General features: G+C 36.2%; 1 protein-coding gene across 1 annotated transcript in view; it reads left to right on the top strand.

The window, feature by feature from the left end:
* The window catches only part of LOC149790361 (uncharacterized), a 161,582-nt gene that overhangs the window by 92,109 nt on the left and 45,852 nt on the right, over positions 1-23,621 (top strand). The gene's annotated exons all lie outside the window — the stretch shown is intronic.

Genomic DNA, 23,621 nt, shown 5'->3' with positions numbered 1-23,621 from the left:
GAATGTTATGGAAGAGAACATATTGACAATATTTTGGAACTTTTCCATTAGAAAGAACCCACATCCAGGGCAATATGTTGGGTCATGGGTTAGGTGACAGTTTGTATATCACTGGAATTACAAAGTGCTCATTGATTTTTTAAACACCAAAACTACTTTGGGATTATTGGGTGACTCATTCGATGATATACTGGATTGTATCAGTGTGGATACCTCAGCACCTTCAAGACTATATTCGCACATTCAAGACTATTGGTACATCACCACATTCAAGACTATTGTAAATCGTTCAGAACATTATATACCTTTGGACTTGTGATAGAACACTGAGTAATATTTGGAACATAATTCACAATACTGTGTCTTTTGAATTGTATTCTAGAGAAACAAATTACTTGTTAATGTTACTGAAATTGTTGGTTTCACTTCTTCTTCTCTCTGTTATATAGTTTAAGACCATAGATTCGTAAAAATAGTCATCAACATATATTCATCTGCACACTCGTCAGAAAATGCAGAAACAGATTCATTAAAGAAGATCAGCACCGGAAAGCTGATCCTTTCAAGATTATCTCATTTAGATTCGCTCCATTACCCCATCCGCAGAATTTATGATAATATCCTACAACCCGAGATTTTCAGCATCATAAAGAACCAACGCACAATACAAAAGATGCTGACAATTGTTGCCCAGGTATTGCTTTAGTTGACAGGATAATGTACCCAGAACTGACAGGTTTCCCACAAAATCAGTTACCATAATATTTCAGTAAATGTGTACAGAGCTAGGAGAAATTAGGCAGTCGCTCATGCACATTTCAGATTAAACATTAACCTCAAAAGGCTAGGACAAATGTATTTCTGTACTAGAATCGTCCCCTTGTACGTATAGTATGAAACCATGCATTATTGACACCACTGCAAATATCGATGGAGAAAGAAAATAAAGAAACATGCATCCACTTCAGTACTGAATGTACCCCTAGACGAATTAGGCAAAACAGTTTAGTGTAAATTTAGGGAAAGTTCGAAAGTTGTGATACTATTCTTTTTAATTATAAAAGATATGTTTGTCACGAAATTGTATGGACTAGGATAATTATGTGATGTGATGTGATTTGGATTTTTAATGTAGCTTTAACAATTTTTCAGTCATATCGCTACGATGTCTGCAATGTGGCAGTTTATAGTGATGTCTAGCATTGGGGCATCATGCCGCAGACATGTAGCATGGTGTCCCACCCAGTCACATTATCCTGACACCAGGCCGACCAGTCATAACAGTAACCTCTTAATGCTGAGCGCCAAGCGAGGCAGCTGTTAGGACCATTTTTGTAAGTCTTTGGTACGACTCAGCCGGGGATTGAACCCATACCTCCCGCATCCGAGGCGGACGCTCTAACCACTAGGCCACCGGAGCGGTCAGGGATAATTATGTATGAACGTAATCGTACTGTTAGGACTCTAGGTCTTAAACTATATAACAGAACTAAGAGAAACCAAGAAGTTTCGTGAAATCAACAAGTTATTTGCGTCTCAAAGATACAAAGTGAAAACTTAAGATATATTTACCCTATTGTCAACTGAATCCCAAATAATCCTAAATGTCGTATCACAAGTCCAAAATAATAGAGTATTCTGAATGAATTCTAAGTCTTGAATGTCCTGATGTACCAATAGTCTTGAATGTCCAAAAGTACCTATAGTTTTAAATGAATTCAAAGTAATCGCAAAGCAACATGTTATTACAGATGTCAATGAGCACTTTGTAATTCCAATTAATAATCCTCTCAAATTATATCTGGACACAACTGTAAATGATTCCACAGACTAATCTTAGAACAGGAATGATTTTTTTTTTTACCAAACTTCTTTTTATACATATTTCACTTGACCTACGACACGCTAGTTTTGTCTGGAAAACAAATGAAAAATTCCACTAGGTCGTAAGCATGGATAGGGCTTGAATTCAAATTCTAATAAACATCTTTTTATCCCTTACGATTATGACAAATGTCAGGTATGCAAAAACTATCCACTGAACTCATATACGGACAAACGTCAAACACGCAGTATTAATCAAATATACATAACAGTACATTGGATTTTGCCTGCGTAGAGTATTATCTATGGTGAATGGTTTTAGAAGGGTTCGAAAGAGAAGTTTACGTTCACACCCCTCTCCCCATGTTCTCTGGTCATAGATCTGACCACGTCTCGAGTCATTTTTGTGCTATGCTTCTGTATATTCTCAATTGTTTGTTCTTTGCTGCATACAAAAATAAGCTAAATATGGACTCTTCTACACCTCCATTTTTAAGAGTATATTTCATTTCTAATCTATTACTGATTCATAATCCACCTGGGACAATACAAACTGGCACAAATTACAGACAGCCTAAATTCCTTTGTATACAAAAGAAACAAAACAGCTGCCATAATAGAATACCAGGTCCTGAAATATTAGAAAATGCAACTTGTCTGAGGAGAATATATCAGTTCTAGGTGCCACAGACAATTAATTACGATTTTGCATAAAATTACCGTAAGCTCTTTGGTAATCGATTACGCCATATCATGGATATTTATAGAATCAAGTCAGTTGGTATTATCACAGCACAAAAGGTTTTGTCAGGAAGCTGTCCACATTACAGTCATCAGTTGTAGAGGTAAAGTGAAATTTAAAATTGCATATTTTTCGCTATCCATATTATATGATAGAATTGTTTGATATATTGTATGTACAAGTATTTATTCTAACTTTTCAAGATAGACCTATGTCACCTAACGCCATGCTATTAGATTATTGCTTGTTTTCAAGTCAGTCACTGTATAATGGCCCGACCCTCCCAGTCTTCCGAATGATCCCTCAAGAGCTCCTTTTGATCTCTACAAACCCGTTGGTCCCGAAGCTTTTGGTCTCTTACCACGAGAAGACCACTATCTTCTTCCGGGCCAACGTCATCACCGACAGATACACAAAAGTTATTCGAAACCCCCACTGACTCCTACATTCGGCATCCAATATATTAACTCTACATCCAAAATCAGCATAAAAATATAATGACTAGAGCCGTGTAGTACAAGAGACATGGTCAGGTACAAATGCAATGATATAACACATGCGCGCACATGTAGTTGCTTATCCAAATAACGTAGTCACTAACACGAAAACCACACGTCCAAAATTCATTGGAAACGTAGTAGGTGGAAACTGTTCTTGTAAAACTGTTTGGTCATCCTCCGAGCCCTGAACACTGTCATTGTCTTCTTTCCACTGAATATGTTTCAACACTGAAGACAAATGTCGTGGCATGGTAAGCTTTATATCACATAGTAAGCTTTATATCACATAGCGTTTTGTGTCTGTGATAGTAATGCCCAAGAATCAGACTTTGTATACTGTGCGAATAGCAATACTTCAAAAATCGCGAAATGATTTTGTGCTTGCATTTCACGGAGACCATCTGACGTGTTCCAGGAAAGCTGAGTCTTTATACTCACTAATCTTCACACCACAAATGAAACACTGTACTTTGTTTCTTCGTACCGAGTAAGCGAATCCGGCTCTGGCTAACGTTTTGGTACTTGGCATGGCATCCTGGTATTTAAGCAGTTGTTTGAAATACTTGAGTCTACTTGTTGCATGGTTGACATCCGTAGATTGGTACACTAATGCCATCATTTGCACAAATGGCATCGCTTCAATTTAAGTAGAGGAACAGTAAAGTCGTTCTGCATTGCAGATGTCGTCGGGTACGGCATCACTCTGTTCGCAAGGCACAACATCATCACACTCCTGTTCATTATCAGATTTGGAGTCTGTAGTGGGTCCCTCACTCGTTTACTTTGTCGAATTATTCATCTTTCTTGGTCGACCTTTATAGTCGCACGGAAGTTTTCCCTTTTTTATACTAGAGCTCGGCGTGTCCTTGCGATAAAGTGTTGGGGTCTGGAACTAGCACTCGTTTCTGGTAACTATTTGATATACTTTTTCTAAAGGGCGACTTACGATTTGCTGTTTTTTTGGAAACGTATAATTTTGTGTGTTATTAAAGTTTTTTGACGCGAACGTTATGATCTTGTCCGGACTGTAACATATCTTTCAATGCTTCAGAATTCATCACTCGCCTTTGATCGATAGTTGAGTGTCAGTTCTTTGATTTCGCATTTGGAATGAATTTCTCCCAGTCGGGTTCTGTACTGGTCTCTGTAAATGTTTAGGGCAACCGCAAGCAAAACTGACAATATCGTTTTCTGGGTGTTCGTCCTTCGATATTTGATTGAATTGCTTTGAGGGCGATGGAGGTACTTAAAACTGTCTGTCAAAGTAAATGAAAAGATCTCCTAAAGGTTATAATACATCGTACAATCCTAAACAGCCGTTGGCAGTCGCTTACGCTGCAATGATAACATTTCCAAAATCGTCGGGTGGTATAAACTATCTGGCGTCTTCATAAATGACCAAGATCAACTCTTCATTTAAGATCTCCACGTGTTTTGATGAGTTTTATTTTGTCGTCCACCGGTTGAAAATGACGGCTCTCATTTGCCAATTATTCCGTCTTGAGTAATATCGCGCATTTCGCCAATTTTCTCTACAAGCAATTTAACTTTGGCAAACGATGGTCTATACATAAACACTTTGGTCCTAAATATTCTGGAAGTCACTTTTTGCGTCTCTCGAATGTGAAAATAATCTTAAAAGCTACTGAACGACTTTTTTTGTTGGTGGATCAGGATTATCGGTCTTGTGACAGGACATGAGGATGTTGGTTAGGACTCTTCAAAGTCATTGTCATGTACAATTTAGTTTGCGTATGAGGCGACACTGAAAGTCATAGTCTTCTTTTTCTTATTTTCTCGCTGAAACAGTGTGATCGTTTTATCTTGATTTCAAAATTTTATTTGACTAAGTTGTACACACACTCCATATTATATATATATATATATATATATATATATATATATATATATATATATATATATATATACACACACACAAAGAGAGAGAGACATAAAGAGGCAGAGAGACACTCGCTCTAAGACTATATAATTCATTCAGCTTTCAGATTGTGAAGAAGAGCATGAAAGAGTCAAAACAGATCGCCCTTTTGGTCTGAGATTGCAGAGTCACTGGAAAGCGTACTTCAGATAGGATCACCGACTACTTCCCTCGAGATAAAAGTCAAAATACCCTCTATATGTCAAGAAAAATGTATAGGCTCCATATTTTTTTTACAAGTAATAGATGTGGAAGAGGAGAGTTTTTTAGAAACATAAGCAAAATCCATACCCGTCAAGAAATGCAAAAAGTCAACAAGAAAGAAGATGAAGAACTCGTGTCAGTGATGGGGATGAAACTGAAGAAAAAAAAAGACAGTGAAGGAAAGAATGAAAATGTACTTTTGTGAAGTGCTATGAAATGGTCATTGTGATTCAAACGAGAATATAGGAAAGAAAACGTAGTTGTATCCTTGATTTGATTTTGTTGTCACAGCTTGACGATTTCAATTTACAATAGGCCTGTCAATGTACTTGTGTACGAAGGGGGTAAGCAAGAACTGCACTTAATCTATATCTAATCATATACAAATTCACAATTCACATTATTAACACTTCATTCAGTAAACGAGTAAGACATCAATCCACCACTAAATTCAAGCTATATTGATACGAAAACGCGTCAGCAGTCCTATGTTCATTAAAGTTCATCTCGAAGTAGTCTTTCCAGGACAGGCGGAATATACCATATTTACACCGGAGGGTCACATAATTGTCTGCACCGGACGGATACATATTCACACAGAACAATACTGGTCTGCACAGGACAAAATTATGCGAGCCAACGCGAGTTTTAAAAGGTGCACCCACACAAGCCGGTCCCTAAAGCAAGTCGAACCAGGCAACAACAATGGGCCCCGCGCTTTCAGGCAATGCAATTTATTTGCTTGTGGCCACACACATCCTTGGGCCGGGACTGTCCACAAAGAACTGGAAAATGTCAGCCCACACATGATAGACTTCTGCATCCACAAGGAAAATAAATACATGTCCACACAGGATAGTCATCAGTATCCACACATGTAACAAATGCATCTCCACACGGGGCTGAATGATACCTCTTTTAAAATTACTTGTCCAGTTAAACATGGTGTAGCACAACAGCTAAACTGTCCGGGTTTACACAAGCGACACCCTGGTACCCTGACATCAAAGCTAGCAAGCCACATTGTTCGTCTCTACATGATTTAAAACTTCGTTTCTACATCTAGGAATTCTGCAGCAAGAATGCCTAGTTGTTCAATTCACCTCTTTATATTCAAAGCTCGTGCTAACCCTCGTTCATATAACACGTGCAGCACAAAATATCACGTATTGCGCACCTAGAGTAACTTGACATTTGCAGGGCATTATCTATACTGCATAAAATAAGCAAGTTATCTTTACAAATGTGCTTTCATCTGCTATATTTGTTCGACAAATATTTAGGTAGATAAGGTAGATAAGTTTAACAATTATGAACTTTACTACTAACTTGAGACATACTTGAATAAGATACTTAAACACACCCATACACGCACACCATTAAAGCAAGGGAAAGGGATTAAAGTTGTTTTTAATTTGGCAATTATTTATTAGTGTCTGTTTTGCAATATAATCCACAGACATTGATTTGCAACTACGAATGCAGCTGTAACCAGTAATCTTTTCCAGAAAAGGATAACTTCATAGAGGATTGTTTCAGCCATAGGTATGGAACACAAACTGTTGCAAATGCAAAACCGTAAAATAAAACGCCGGTACACCTATATATTAACAGTGACGTCACACGTCTACTCTGTTACGTTTAAATTGAACCCCACAGTGTGGATGAATTTTGTAACGCTCGTTTGGGCTGGTGGAAGATTTCAGTACGTTTTGATCTGGTCTTAATACTGTATATCAAATTGTGATCCGCCCATGGCGCAATAATACGAATAAATAAACATTCTTTCAACTGAAGGCCTATAGATAAATGATGAATTTTCTCTCATTAATCATTAATGACGTATGAAAATAACAATAAAAAGTATAAATAGTCCCAGTTTCCTAAATGAATTTAACCAGGTACACGATATCATCGCAATCCTTTCTTTTTTCCGTTACCTTCCCCTCTATCCTGCATAACGGGCAAAATACAGAGAAATATTGAGTGAGAAAGAAAAACAATTTGGGTTGTATGAAAACCTTCAAAAGAAATTGCACCAAGTAACCTAAAAGAATATAGTTCGTCGTAACTGTATGTTTACACTTTCCTTGTGATCTATCTACAGTTCTACAGTGTTCATAATATCAGTGATACATAGTTGCAATATCCTGTAAACCTATTATAATGTTCTAAAAATAGATTATTATTAATTAAATATGAATATGAAAATTTACAAACGGAGAGAGAGAGAGAGAGTTTGAGTTTTATGGTTAGTAGTAATATTAATTAAAGCAGAATAATGGCTTAAATCAACTATAAATATATTTAACTATTTGAATTACCTCTTGTTGAGAATTTATGTTGACAAGAAAGGATGCCCGAACAGGGTCTTATTCTACTGGCTCGACGTGCGACGAAGTCTGCGAATAAGACCAGTGAAACTATGCAATTTATGTTAACAGCCTTTGGATTTAAGAAACCCAAACGACCTTTTTCAGCCCCCCCCCCCCAAATCTCTAGAAAAGAGGGATACTAATCTTATTTGCCAAAACAACTGTATGTATGTTTTGTGTATTTTGTTGAGAGCTTAAACTGAAATTGCCCCTTAACCTTTCTTTTGTGATAGTGTCTGTTCTTGTGTAAGGGTATAGTAGTGTGTCTATAAACACTTCTTTACCATTACTTGTGTGTAATAGTATGTTTGTGTGAAAGTATTTGTATCAATACTTCCTGCCCTCTCTGTTGGATGATAGATGGCATGTTTGGATTGTACGGGTCTGTGTTTGGAAAGTAATATTTATTTTAACCGAAATTGTCGCTATGCGTGAATGTTTGTATAAACCTGTCGGTCTCTTCCAATAAGATTAATACACGCAGATTCCTTTCAGTTCTCTAGGTTGTTGTTGTTGTTGTTCTAGGGTTTAACGCCATTTTCAGCACAAGATAGGCTATACATGGCGGCCAGTATAATTGGTGGAGGAAGAACCCTGGAAAACCCAGGGAAGAATCACCGACCCACGAGAAGCTACTGGCAGGCTTTCCCACGTACCCACGCTAGCCGAGCCTTGGACTCGAACCCACGCAGACAGAGGTGAGATGGCAGTGATCCGGAACGGCGAGCGCTTTAGACCACTCGGCCACTCGGGGCCCCCTCAGTTCTCTAGGTACTCTAGCCATAGTCAAGAATTATGAAAAATAAACAAACCAGGAGCAGCAATTTACCGTGAACTTACATGGCAGCTATCACGGTTTTGATGCAGAATACTAGTCGTAATATGAGCAACTGCATACGTTTACTGCAAAAAAAGTATTTATTATTAGTCTAGTACTTTAGGTCATGCAGTTGTTTTTACAGGCAAAGGTTTGGAAAGTGGGGATACACAGGCTTTAGGAACGAAAATGATCTGTTTCTAACTTTACTTAGCAAATATTAAAAATCGCGCTAGTAATATTATGCTGTCACAAACTAGGATAATTGATAATTGAAAAAATATGTAATTTCTTTTATGAGATTCAATGGTTCGAATGTTGAACAGATTTTTAAAATAGAACGTATAATTCTCAAAAAGTTTGCACTTGTGAAATGGAAAAGTTACATTGACTCGTTGAAAAGGGGACCAGCTGAAATTATTATGCCATTCATTTACAAGGAGGAGGTACAACACATAAAAACAGAATCAAAGAGGATGCAAACTTTAAGTTATTGTAAAATATTGAGATTATAAAATTTGACATGTTGAGAATGCCCTGATGAAATAGAAATGCAGATATTAAAACGTGCCTGATATAAAAAAGCCAGAAGGAAGAAAGAAAACGCACATCCAACAACATCACAAGTAAGCAACACAATTGTCGACAGGAAAAACGTTCTTAGGCGACCTCAGCGAACGCATTGTTCTAGCATGTAATCAGTGACATTAAGGAGGAAATGAAAAAAGAGTTAACAAATATTAACTTGATCATACTACATATGAAAACAGCTAAAACAAATATAAAAGAAATGCAAGTCTGAGATTTTGAACAGAGAAATAAAAGGTAATGAAACTCACATACCTTTTTATGAAATCGTGAGGGCATTTATACCTCTTTCATATTTTATTTACAGAAGGAAGATCCATCGTGTTCAGTACTATTAACTATACATTTCTTTTACTGGGCAAAAATATATTTTCTGTCTAAAATTTGAAATCGTCCGTAAAACCATCATCACAAGGAACTTGCATCAAATTAACCAAACTCCGTTGCTATTGGTGACGTTTTTGCTCCACATCGATGAAGTAAAACTGGTACACATTTAACATTGTGTAGATGTACGAATTTAGAAGATTAATTTTCTTCCTTCTTTTGAACCTTTGATTAAGTAAGTATTAAACTTAAACCACATAGATATATGGTAAGTAAATATCTGAGACACTCTCGTCGCCGCCGGAGGTGTGCCAAAGCTATGTGGAAGGCGCCGTGTGGTATTTTGAAAGAACAATGTGAACGAAACAACGTACATCCAATGGTATAGTGTTACAAATGACACCAGGCTGACGAATCCTAGCACCAACCTGTTAATGCTGAGAGCCAAGTGAGGCAGCTGATAATACCATTTCTATAAGTCTTTGGTATTACTCAGCCTGGGTTCGAACCTACAACCTCGCGCATCCGAGGCGGACGCTGTAACCTCTTAGGCCACTAGAGAGGTCAATAGGTGTTTAAAAGTCTTAAAATCAATCAAAATAATAAACCTGCTGAAAAGTCTGGGGTGATTTCCCATAGGATGAAAATAAGATACGTTATTAATAATTGTTGAAAGTTGAAAACTAAGCAGCAGAAGAAAGACAGAGTTATTAAAAGTGCTCTTATTTCTATGAAGTCATGATCACTATCATAAATCGAAAGCAATACATTTGCTTGGTCTATATTATTGTTGATTCTGCCGATCATATCCATATTAAAATGATAAGAGACACTGGTGCTTCTCAGAATCTTTTAGTATCAGGTACGTTGCCTTTGTCTGAGAGGTATTCTTCCAGTGAAAGTGTTTTTTTTTTTATTCAGGGAGTAGAGTGCGGATTTGTTAGTGTTCAATTCCATTTGTGCTAGTGTGGAATCAGACTTAGTTTCAGGATCCGTGACTGTCGGAGAGGTTACTTCTTTGCCCATAGAGGGTATTCTTTTATTGGTAGGTAATGACCTAGCTGGAGATAAGGTTGTGATTAATCTACTCGCAACTGGCAAGCCATTGTTTGGATATTGAGAATGAAATCCCTGATTTATACCCTCATTTTCCAGTTATTAGAGCCGTGTCAAAAAGAACTCTTTAGAATGACGTTGATCAGGAAATTTTTCCTTTAGCTAACGCATTTATTGGTCAGGCTTTTGATGAAGTCATTCTTGCTCATGGTATTGATTGATCAAAACAAACGTATAGATCACAGTGATGCTCCTTTTACTACGCGTTCTTTCAATTATAATCATAGTGACAAAAGACACTCACTAGTTGTTGAACAGGAACAAGATTCTGCGATGTCCTGTTTATTTCAGAGGGCTTGTCCTGTTTTGGTGGTTATCCATGATGGCAGGATGCAACTCTACCAGAAAAGAAAAGAAAGCAATTAACTCGAAGTTCTTAAATGTACTTAGCAGTTCCTTTTATATTAATACAGCGTCCCACCACCTTTCATGGCCTCTCTTGGTCGTTCAGTCTCTTACACTAATCGTTCAATCTTTTATTTATAGGCCTGGAAGCTATTCTCTCATAAAATGGAATAAATGCGGCCTAATTCTTCGTCCAGTCCTTCTTTCTGAATAGAACATACAGTCCACTTTCCGGTCCACTCATAATAGCCTGTATCACATTTCGCAATGGACACTCCACCACCAATTGCCATCAGTTCATAGCTTTTCATCTAATACAATAAATACGGTTTTTTGTCTACATACACTCGAGCTTCTTTCTTTATATAGACAATTAACATAGTGTAGGAAAAGTAATGTCTTTCTCCAAAAGAACAAGTTACCATTACTAATTCATCGATAACATCGTCTCATCGCTAAATGCGAATTAGGCCCTTGCCACTGAACTATTAATCACTATCTTGAACTAAACGTCGGATATATGCACACATACCGCTGATCAGTGAATACTCGTACAACCCACAACCGCTGCTCAAATGATAATACAACCATGTAATTGGTGAAAACACTTCACATCCTAGTTAGACAAATAAATCAAACACAATTTACTCCTTAGCTTATACCACATTATTGCTAACTAACAATTTCTTGTCAGCAAAATATCCCACACACCTAATAATTATCAATTATTAGCATACATGATTCATATATCATTTAAGGCAAATCAACTAAAATCCTTATATTAAGATTCATATAAAAGAAAATTATGAATGAAATTAAGACTTTGCATTTAAGCTTTTCGGTTCCCTCTCTTTTCCCCTCTCTTTTCTAATACACTCAACTTCACATCCTTTGGACAACCTTTAATAGTGTCTCTCCCCCCCCCTCCGAGTCAAGACCTTTTAGCCTCGCTCAGAAACTGGACTGCTTGGTTCTAAAGTAAATTTTAAAGCACAACACTTCGTTTTGGATCCAGACTCCAAGCCATTAACAAACCCAATCAGATATAACCGCCATTATTAACACACAAAAGCGCAATCTTCAACTTTTGTCCAGTTTCGCCGGACATAGTTACTAAACGGGACCTCATTAATACTCTATTAAGTCCCAAACTGACGCATTAAAATATTAGCATCCTTAGATATGCTATTGATTTAATCCAGTGCAAAATCACATACATCAATTCAAAATTGCTATATTTTACAAAGCCAACTACAACATTCAAACTGTTATAGGGCTATTAGAGAAACTGAAGCCACACAAGTATCAGTATGCTAGTTGGTGAAAAATGTAATCGTTATGAAGAAATGGAAACCACCTGAGGTAACTGCTGTTGACTAGTTGCCAGTAAGCTATCAAATTATTGTTCCTAATTCGTATAGACAGGCAATTCTTAGTGTAACCCAGGAAGCTACCTTGTAGGATCATTTAGGAGTCAGTATGGCTTATCACAAGATTTTGAATCATTTTTATTGGCCGAAAATTAAAAGTGCTTTGTAAGTACTGCAGTCCTCGTCACACTTGTGAAATGTTAGGAAGACCCAATCAGAAGATACCTAAGGTTCATCAGTATCATATTCCAGCATTTGACAAACCATTTAGAAGAATTATGGTCCGGTGCATTGTGTCGGTCCCTTACCTAAGACCAAATAAGGCAAGCAATACTTGCTGAACATAATGTGTGCGTCCGCAAGAATTCCAGAGCATTTTCCTTTAAGGAACATTAAGACTAAAACCGTAGTAAAATCTTTGATAAAGGGTTTTCTTTATAAACACGTATTGGCTTTACCAAATCTGTTCGATTTGATCAACGTTGAAATTTCATGTCTGGAATTTTCTAACAAGTTATGCATGAATTTGGCATCCAACAATTCACGTCTTCTACTTTTCACTCTGAAAGTCATGGGGCTTTAGAAAAATTCATCAAACTTTTAAGAATATGATTTGGTCGTATTGTTTTTGTACCGGAAAAGATTGGGACGGGGTTTTCAATTACGGTTGTTTGCTGTTAGGATTCAGTTTAAGACTCATTAGATTTTAGACCTTTCGAACTAGGTTTTGGAAATACTATCCATGGACCATTGAGGCCCTTAAAATAGAAACTTCTTTCAAACGAAAATTCAGAGATTAATCGTCTGGACTTCATTTCTGATTTCAGATATAAATTGTCAAAGACTTGTGAAATAGCAAGAACTGATCCTCACTCTACTCAGTCAATAATGAACTTAAGGCAAGACAGAGACACTACGGAAATGAATTTTCAGTCGGGTGATAAAATTCCAGCTCTCTTGCGCAGACCCCAAAGTCCTTTACATGTTAATTATTATCATCCTTATACAGTTGAAAAGAAAGTAAATGACGTACATATCATTAATACTCAAGAACAGTGGAAAAAGAAACAACTTTGCCATATCAATATATTAAAGGAGTAAGTTGATAGAGATAGCTCTGTTAATCTTTGAATCAGTTTTTTTTTTGTTGTACCTGTCCCACACCGTGAGGATTTAAACGATGGTGTGCAATCAGACGGTAGGGACTTTGAACCAATTTTCTGAATTCGGAAATTGTAGAGAATCTGGATGAGAAAGTTCCCATCTACAGCTACAAGAGAAGAATGAATTGAAAGAGTTATTAAGTGAATGTGAGCAATTGATTCCAGATGTTCCAACCCGAACAAATAATATCTACCATAGTGTTGAAATTGCAAATTCTACACCTGTGAAACAACATCTTTACATGATGAATGATCTCATGCAGGATTGTTTAAAAAGGAAATTCATTATCAGCTGGAGAATTATTTTATTGAACCAAATGATACTAACTGTAGTTCGCCATTTATTCTTGTGCCGAAACCAGCAAATATTTTCCATATGTGCATAGACTTCAGAAATGTAAACAATGTCACCAGAACAGATTCATTTCCAAAACCAAGAATCAATATCTGCATTGACAAAATTTTAAATGCAAAATATGTAACCATGTTCGACATTTTGAATCGATTTAGCAGATTCTAATCATGGAAAGGGCAAACTAAGTTTCGGCATTTGCAACTCCAGATGGACTTTATCAATACAAAGTGATGCCACCTGGTATGAAACATTTTCCGTCAACATTCCTGCGATAGATACATATAACAACAACTAGCTGTAATAGGTACATCATTGTCGTCATATATACAATGACACATGGAAAGATCATTTGGAGACCATTCGGAAATTCTTTGCTGGAACAAGTAATACAAATTTGACAATTAATTAAAGAAAAACTGAATTTTGCCCTTTGTTATGTATATTTAATTTGCATTGTTTGTTAGGTTCTTTATATTTTCATTTATTGTATTATATGCTATTTATAACTTAACATTATACCTATTAGCTGACCTTGTCCAAAATCAGTGAAAATTTTGCAAACAACTTATTTTTCTGGGTGAGGATCATTATCTTAGGCTGAGTCAAAGACATTGTATTTATATATCTAGATTACGTTATCATTGTCATATTTTTATTGTGAATTTTATAATGGACTTTCTAATTAAAACAAAGACCCCTCTAAAACAATGTACTTTTGATACTTATCCGGGGTCTCGTTTTACGCCATATTTTAAAATATATATTTGGTTTATTTGAAACTTAGTCATTCATGCTTTAAGATCTTAGCAGAATCAATTGTATTATGTTGTGTCCAGTAATTCATTTGGGCTGGAATTTAATCAAATTATTTATTCACTGGAAATACAGAGTACTCTTCAAAAATAACATCCTTGGAAACAGAGAATTGACTTTAGAGTGAAATTTCAAATAAGGAGTTAATTCTTAGATTGTATTATTGTTATCCAACAAAAGACTGTTCTCACGTCAATATTATACAGGTCAATATAAGCACATCCAAGTTTTCAGTGTTGGATTTAACTTTGATTTCAACTTGAGCTTATTCAGAACTTTAATAATTATGACTTGTGTATGTAATTCTAGGACTATTTGAGATTAATTCGCTATACCGCATGTCCCTATTATACAGTTTCACTTTGTATTCAAGGGAGATAAATTATTTATTGAATTTTACAATCCTTGTCGCTTATCACTCTTTTCATTAAAATGTCATTATGATACATCAATACTCTTGGCACTTGAACGTATTCAAGGATATTGGTACATAAGCACATTCAGTGCTTGGAATTCATTCGGAACACGATTCTTTTGGACTTATGATATAACTTTTAGTACTGTTTTGGACTTAATTCACAACACTTTAAGTTCCTCTTAAATTCTGATTTTATAACTTAGAGAAGTAAATTATTTTTGTTATGTTTTACACAACGTTGTTTCGCTTCTTTCTGTTACATAGTTTAAGACAATAGAATCGTAACTCGGTGCTTATCAGTAACAAGCAACTGGTGCGAGTTTTGGGCATGACTGGATACTATCGTTACTCAAATTGTTACATAATTGCTGAACCCTTGACCAACTCGTTGAGTAAGAGAACCAAATTGTATTGGTCTGACAAATGTTGATAAATTAAAGGAAATAGTTAGGAGTGTACCAGCTCTTTCAGCTCCAAGTTTCGATCAATCATTTAAAAGGTATGTTGAGTTATGTGATGTTGGGGTTGGTGGAGCAAATTCGAGGGGACGAAAATGGTGTAGTCATGCAGTGTGCAATTTCTCTAAAATACTAAACAAGTACATGAGAAATTATTCCACTATCGAGGACTGCTAAACTATGCTATTGGCTTTCCAACATCTTGAAGTGGATATTGGTTCAGCTTCTTCTCCGATTATTGTATTCAGTGAAACAACCCTCTTATATTCATCAATAAAATGAAAAACAAAAATCAGAGATTGTTGAGATGACGTTTGATGTTTTGAAAAAGATCATCTGATTTGGAGATTCACTTTCACACGTATAGAAGTTCTGTATTGCTTTATTTTGCATATATTTTGTCTCATTACTAGGAGATTTTCCTGTGTAATTTTATTTACGTTAGTCTTATTTGTATGTTCGACAAATATGCAAATTGCATAAATCTTTCGTTTTGTTTATGAGGGAGGTGTTATGTATATCTATATCGTTTTTATTTACTCTTGGTGCGTGACTGTAGATTGCATATCAGCTATAAATAGTTGTTCACAAGCCTTAGATTCAGTCTTAATAATGAACATGTTGACAAGTTTGGGGCAAGTTCATACTGGACGCTCGAGTCAGGTGAGTTGTGTTGCGACATGAGGTATTTGTGAAATCTGTCACGTGGGAGGTATTGTGACGGAAATCAGGGAAAAAAATATTGCGATGTAGAGCCGTAGAGTGTTTATAAAGCAAAGAAGTGGACAATTAATATATTACCATTTTGCTATGTTCTCGTTTCAAAATCAGGATGCACATGTATTTGTTGTATTTAGATATGGTTCGAGAGGACTCATTTGTTAGGATTATTCATTGGAATTACAAAGTGATTATAGACTTGGGACTAATATATTAATCTGGGATTATTGTAAATTCATTCAAGGGAATTTTGGACAATGCCATTGTCATATATCAAGTCTGTTCGCACTGTAGCACATTCAAGGCTACTTGTACATCAGCACATTCAGGACTTGGAATTCATTCAGAACACTGGAAACTTTTAGATTTGTGTAGAGCGCTTTAGGATTGTTTTGGAATTAATTCATAATACTGTAATTTCCTCTTGAAATTTCATTTATAACTTAGAGAAACACGTTATTTTTTTTAAGTTTTACAAAAAATGTTGGTTTTTGCTTCTTTCTCATGGTTAGCTTAAGACCAAAGAGTCGTAACACAAAATATGATAGATGAAATGGAAAAAGGCGAAATGCAAAACACTAATTATGCAAAGACTGTGTAAAAAAATAAAATACATACATTTCAAAAGGCACTACAGTGGAGCAAGTTAAATGGATTCGAGCAATGAAGAAAAAATACACGTGAATTCGAAAAAAACGGTAAAGCAGAGCCTCAGTGTATTTGCATAATAAACATCAATTTCAAACAAGATGTGGGGGCCCCGAGTGGCCAACTGGTCTAAAGCGCTCACAGTTCCGGATCACTGACATCACACCTCTGTATGCGTGGGTTCGAGTCTCAGGCTCGGCTAACGTGGATACGTGAGAAAGGTTGCCAGTAGCTTCTCGTGGGTCAGTGGTTCTTACTGGGGTTTCCATGGTTTTTCCTCCACCAGTTCCTCTTCCTCTACTGGCTGCCGTGTAAAGCCTATCTTGTGCTGAAAAATGGCGTTAAACCCTACAACAACAACAACAAACACTAGGTGGTTCTTCTGTAACATTTAGTTTTGAAAGCCTAAAACTCGACACAGCTGGTTTGGCTAATGAACAAAACACTACTTCTTTCACTGACAAGCATTTGACGGACTCCAGTCCTAAAGTAATAAATAGATCATTCATACAATGTGATCGTACATTCGGCAATAGATTTGTCGTATCATGTGATCTAGCTAATATGTCGTAGCCTCAACTCGATTTTTTTTTTTTTGTGGTTGAGGCTACGAACTGATCCCATATCATGTAATTGAGCAACAAACAATAATGATCACTAAAATCAGAAAAACAAACAGTGTAGAAATCTATTACATAAGTATAATCATGTTGTGAAAGAAGTTTGGTTTATTTTGAATTTATTAAGCCCTGACACGATAAAATAAATTGGCATGGTTACACTAACCTCAACGTGTCCTCCATGACAGATAACGCGAGACTCTCGCCGTGACCCCTTTTTTACGTAAGGCTTGCCAGACCATATTTGGATATTCTCCGCTATGTTATTATCAATCAAGTGGCGAATAATTGATTCTTGGTGGAATTTCAAAGTTGCCAACAAACCGTATTTACTTTTAATGTGCAGAATTTCTGACTCAAACCGGACCATATTTTTACTACGATTTGTTTACGTTTCCAAATAAGGCCTCAATGTCCTTATGTGGCACACAAACAAACGAGGCTGACAACGGAAGTAATCATTAATTGAACTGATATGGCGGACGATCGAAACGAAAATATCAGATAAAAAGGTAAACGAGATTTTACAACTATTTCTACAATGATTTTCGATACTTCCGGTATTAAATGAGAGGGTTACTCAATTTATTGGATTATATGTAAGGAATATGTTCAAATTGTTGATATTAGGCTAAAAGAGCGCCGGGTGTGATTCACACCCGGCTTGCTCCATTGACACGTATATGCTCATTTTAGTACCCTGTGCACGAGGTAGTAGTAAGAGTACAAATATTAGTACTACATGTGATCGTACGTTCGCCACACTTGCAGGTAGTCTGATAAAGCACACACACACACAAACACACACACACACATTTTGTGTTGATTCTGATGAACGATGTGTGTCTGATGTCACCATAGCATTCAAATCTTTCCGGAACAAACCAGCGTACACTTTAGACACATCCCGGTTATTGGTATCATCCATATCAATAGTCTGAATATCAAGCGCGAAGTTGAAAATAGACACTGGACAGTGGCCTTTGTTGGTATCACTGTACCAGTTGTTTTTCCATAGACCTCAATGCAAATGTTTTGTGAAATAATTATACATTCTATCCTACCTCAGCATGCATGTTACACACTGTCATATAGAACAATGTTAGATTGCCAATTTAACTAGGACAGAACCAGGTACTCCATTGCATTTAAGAGAGGTAACTCTGCTGGAACTAGGTAAGAGTTATCTAGTAACAAGAGACACATTTTCAGCCATTTAAAAAAATAAAAATTAAAAAAATACAAAGTATGAACTAGATATGAATTATCATAATCTCATATATTCCCAAGAGCCTAAACTCTTTTAAAAAACATATCAGAAAGTACAACTCTTACATATTGCATCAATCACAGCTAGTGTTGTTTATCTCTAAATACAATGTTCCCTACACATTAAACTCCGCCCACCTGGGGTTTGTACAATTGGTGCCGTTATACCTGCTATATTCTACCTGGATTTACAAGTCACCAAACATAGGATTTGCTCCGGAAATATAATGTACGTGGCACGAGATGAGCCCTTTAGCTGACGGTAGCTCCACAGCCGCGAGAAATACCGGCAAGTGTATACAATGTAGACAGACGTGTGCAGTCAAAACTGACTGCAGATTTTTGCACGTTTTATTGAATAGGTGATCTCATCCCTTAAACCGCCAATCAATACCAACGTGCATGAGGGCTGATTTATCGGCCTAACTTGTATGGTGTGTTGAGCATACATACAAATTACAATTCCACCATTTGGCACGACTGTATTTCAGGCTATGCAAATCAGATTTTTAAAAAATGTATACTACCTGAGCCTTCAGTATGGCTTAGTCTGATACTACAATGTACGTCCTCTCTGTCGCAAACGTTTAGTGCAACATATATAAATTTCATGTGCAGCTTTTGGCAACAATACATGATATGATGAGTGGTCTCGTTTCAGGTAATTAGGAATACGCTGATGTAACAAATAAACAAAATAAAAACAATAATAAATGAAAAGGTAACTAAAGGGGAACAAAGTTAAAATGAAGGTAAGATAAAATGAGTAATTCTTCATCATCATCCCCATCATCTTCTCCTTTACCCTCCCCCCCCCCCCCCGGACAGTTTACGAACTGTTTTCAGTCTATTGAGTACGGTTGCATGTTCGAACTGTTTATTTTTTTTTTAAAGTTACTTCCGGCCTTTGGAATGAAAGCTGCATCGTTTCCATCTTCGACTACTTTTGCTGCATCTTTACAAAGACATGGTGGATGACTTCCATATATAATTTGTATACGGAGGTACTAATTTAAAGCAACAATATAACATGTATGTATGCGATACTGTGGCCTACAAATGGCTACGTAAAACTTTTGACTGGCACTAACCCACCAACCTTTGTGCATGTACGTTATGATTCTCATTCAGTCTCATTAAGTTATTTCATTATGTCGTCCAGTTCATAAAAGTAAGCACAGGGGTTCGTTACAAAGAAAATTTGGAGTATCCGTCCTTGAATCAAGAAAGGGGGTTCTAACCTGTAACAATATAACACCCCAATGCCTTGATTCAAGGACGGATAGTCCAAATTTTCTTTGTAACGAACCCCAGTGAGTTCAAGCATGTGCTAATATTGCAGACACCTTACTTAGGGACGATATTAATACAGAACATGTAATTTTATTAATACCGAACAAGAGAAAAACTTTTATGTCAATATCTAGTTGATTTCAGTGGATCTGAGTAGATTTGGGTGTTTTGTAACACCGTGATATTGTTATGGGTTTGGAGCATTGCCCCTCCCCTCCCCAACTGACACTCCTTCTTGCATTGGTAATGTGTGTTTGTGAAATGAAGGGAAGACAAAATGTGATTTTCTAACAATGTCAGTTCTAAAATGGATTAACTGAATGCTCGACATACCAAATATAGAACTGCCATATGGATCAGGCTGTTTATTCGTGTGATTGCTAAACAGCCATGTGAGTACCCCTGGCACATCAGGTAACCTTTATAACAGCTTTATGTACATTATGTTTGTACATGGAAAACTCACCCCATGGAGATGTTGCCCAATTGAGAACTTGCCCCAACATATCAGGAGAAGTTTTTTCAAAACTTGTAACCCAGAAAAGCCTATTTAATATTTATCACCTTGAATCATTGAAATAAATAAATAATTTAAAAGATAGAAATGTGTGTACCTTAAAACAATACTGTTAGCAACAAAACTTTTGCCACATGGTGGTTGGTTACCACTTTATTTGATCACATCTTGAATTATTCAGTTTCCTAATTGAGAATATAATTCATCGTGATTAAGACACTGAAATTCAAATATACCCACCCACTTCTTTTTCCATTGCAAGTGTTTACTTAGGCCCTGTTTATGTTGGACTCTTATTACCAGTCATTGCAGAATTTGTTGTTGTTTATGCTGTTGAGTACTGTCACCATTGTGAGGCATTAAAGCAGACTTGTTTGTCTGAAAGTTAGCAAATACGAGATGATATAATTCTATGTGGTGTCCAGCATAGTAAGAAATTCATGCAGCCCAATTTATTACATCATATATCGGATTATTTTATAGTTTCCTAATTTCCCTCATGTTTTGTCTTCATCCATTACAAAAAGACCCTTTGTTGTAACTGTTTATCTATTTATTTTCTAAGAACACTTATTTTTAGTGGAATTTAATCTTTGCCTCTTGCAGTAAAGTCATCTCAGGATTGCATTGGTTATTAGGTTGGAACCCTTTAATATGTTATACTCCAAAAGTCACATCATGCTTACATCTGCTCAATTTTCCAAATAAAATAATGCATCTAATGATTTGAAGAGCAGAGAAAAAGGGGCAGAGAACACTTTAATTTAGTTCAGTACAGAAGTGGAGTTGATCAAAAGTTATTAGGTTGAAGAGAAACAACAATAAATAATGTGGTAAGCAACATGTGGCAACATCTCAGAATTAGTATCTATGATCTTTGGGGTGACTTCTTCAGTCGCACTGGGGTGGCTTCTCCGACCGCCATGGGGGTACGATCTCCAGAGGGCGATTTCTCCACTATTCCATTATGTTCACTGTAGCTGTGTGAATAATCTTTCAGTCTAAAAGCAGAGCAGCTGGTCAAATAACCTTGACCATGTCTACTAGCTAATTTATGTGGCAATGTCCCTAGTAGTTATAAACTATATCCCAAATTGGCAGATAGTAATGACAATATTGCTAAGAGGAAATTTTCCCACAGCTCCAAAATCTAATTCTTTTAAATTTCCTTATTTTAAAATTACTACATTGGGTTACACATTCTCCAGTAGATTTACAAATCTAAATTGTTCATGAATTCACCAGTGGACCCAAGTTCCTGTTTTAATCCATATTATTTTAAATCCCGTCTCCAAGTTTCAGCAGGAAACCTATTTTTTATACTTCTAAATTTAAATGATCTTTTGGATATATTTTTCGGTACAGAGAATTAGACCTTTTCTAAATCCAAACATGTCTTTTGATAACCTGTAATTAAACCGTTACATTTCAACTGCCTAAACTTGTCTGTATTGATCTTTTGGTTGTTTAGTTGTTCTTCTTCAGGCTTTCTTAATGGGTTAACTGACAAAAATCTTTCATTTCTTGATCTGTAGCTAAATCATTGTATTGATATATATTTATAGTATCCATTTATTGTCATATGAATTTTTGCAAAAATGTTTGTTTAGGAGGGAATACATTCGATATCACATTTTTTCTTTGTACCATTCACTAATCTAGCCCATTAATTTATCATTACGGTTTTGATATTAATAATTTAAGGGGAACTGACCAAGTTCACTGTATAACAAATATGTATATGGAGGGGTACATTTTTTTTACATTCATTATACTTCTGAAAAAAGGATGAGGACTTTTTTTAACTACAATATATTTAATCTTTCAAATTCCTGAATTTCATAAACCAATGTTAAAATATGGTTCAGTAGACAAATGTAAATTTTATATACTCGGGCCATTGGAGAACTTTCCATTCTTGTTAAATACAAGACCTGAGTACCAGTATTTAATCATCTGCAACTGCTCCAGTCACCCAGGTAGTTAGAGCATCAGTTTTAGATGCAGATGGTTGCAGGTTTGATCCCCAGCCAAGTCATCCGAAAGATTTTTTAAAATGGTACTGGCAGCTGCCTCGCTTGGCACTCAGCATTAAGAGGTTAGTGTTAGGACTGGTTGGCCAGGTGTCAGGATAATGTGACTGGGTAGGTCATCATGCTACATGTCTGTAGGATGATGCCTTAGTGTTTGACATCATTATAAACTGCAATGCTCCAGACATCATAGTGATATGACTAAAAATGTTAAAGCTATATTAAACACAACATGTATTCATCTATATTACCAATATACCAGTAGTCATTCTCATCTTAAATCTGTATGTGTGACAGTTGTCTTGAACCAGATACAATAATTTTTGTGTTTTCTGTCTTGATTGTAAATTTGCAGTTATGTCAATATCTGCTAAACTTATTTAGTGTATATTGGATATCGGTATGATTATCTGCAATAAGTATAATTGGTCATCACTGTATAAAAGCATCATAATATTTAACATATTTACAAAGTATTTTTAATTTCTATATGTTACCTTTTTCTCCATGATGATATGGTGACCACTCCGTTGGTCTAGTGGCTAGAGCATCTGCCTCGGATGCAGAAGGTCGTGGGTTCGATCCCCGGCCAAGTCATACCAAAGACTTAGAAAACTTGTACTAACAGCTTCCTCGCTTTGCGCTCAGCATTAAGAGGTTAGTATTACAACTGGTCGGTCTGGTGTCAGGATAATGTGACTGGGTGGGACATCATGCTACATGTCTGCGGCATGATGCCACATTGCTAGGCATCACTATAAACTGCCACACTGCAGACATCATAGCGATATGACTAAAAAAATTTTAAAGCTCCATTAAAAATCCAAATCACACACACACACATATTACATACAAGTCTATCATCTGGATTGAATAGCATATTATTTACAAGTCTGTCATCTGGATTGAATAATATATTACATACAAGTCTATTATCTGGATTGAATAACATATTACATACAGGTCTATCATCTGGATTGAATAACATATTACATACAAGTCTATCATCTGGATTGAATAACATATTACATACAGGTCTATCATCTGGATTGAATAACATATTCATACAAGTCTATCATCTGGATTGAATAACATATTCATGGCAATGAACAAGTACGTGTATTTTAGTTGCAGCTTGATCTAAAGGATTGTCAACTTGAAAACAAA

The sequence above is a fragment of the Sinohyriopsis cumingii genome, chromosome 10 (genome assembly GCF_028554795.1).
Source record: "Sinohyriopsis cumingii isolate HCF-2022 chromosome 10, ASM2855479v2, whole genome shotgun sequence".
NCBI classification, from domain to species: Eukaryota; Metazoa; Mollusca; class Bivalvia; order Unionida; family Unionidae; genus Sinohyriopsis; species Sinohyriopsis cumingii.
The sequence above is the reverse complement of the archived record's forward strand: the minus strand, read 5'-3'. Positions and strand labels throughout refer to the sequence as shown.